Raw genomic sequence first — 415 nt, 5'->3', positions numbered from 1 at the left:
AAAACTACCTTCTAATCTTGGTTGTATCTTGCAAGAACTGCCGAAGTGGTTTTCGAAAAGCAATATCCGCAGAGAAGCCTTTCAAGAAGAACTGTTCATGACAATGGGTCCAAATGAGAGAGAAAGAGCACTCCACTTCCCTTTCAGAAACTCCCGTGTACCCGCTGGTTAGTATGTGGAAAGGTCATTTATAATATACTAACAAACTGGAAAGAGCTGAAAGCTTACTTCCTTGTTGCACATCCCCATGCAGATGCATCTTGCCGTTACACGGCAAGGGAAATCTCTGAAATGTTAGATGATCCAGTCAATCTTATATATTTTCATTTCATATCTCCCATAGTTACTGAATTTGAGAGTTAATTCACTCTTTCAAACAACCGATGGAGACCCAGCAGAACTTTTAAAAGAGTTG

The 415-nt window shown here is 40.0% G+C and overlaps 1 pseudogene; it reads left to right on the top strand.

The window, feature by feature from the left end:
- LOC136839918 (E3 SUMO-protein ligase KIAA1586-like) overlaps positions 1–172 on the top strand; it is a 987-nt pseudogene extending 815 nt beyond the window's left edge.
- The last annotated feature ends 243 nt before the right edge of the window (positions 173–415 follow it).

The sequence above is a fragment of the Macrobrachium rosenbergii genome, chromosome 7 (assembly GCF_040412425.1).
Source record: "Macrobrachium rosenbergii isolate ZJJX-2024 chromosome 7, ASM4041242v1, whole genome shotgun sequence".
NCBI lineage: Eukaryota > Metazoa > Arthropoda > Malacostraca > Decapoda > Palaemonidae > Macrobrachium > Macrobrachium rosenbergii.
Note: the sequence above shows the minus strand (reverse complement) of the source record. Positions and strands in the feature narration are given on the sequence as shown.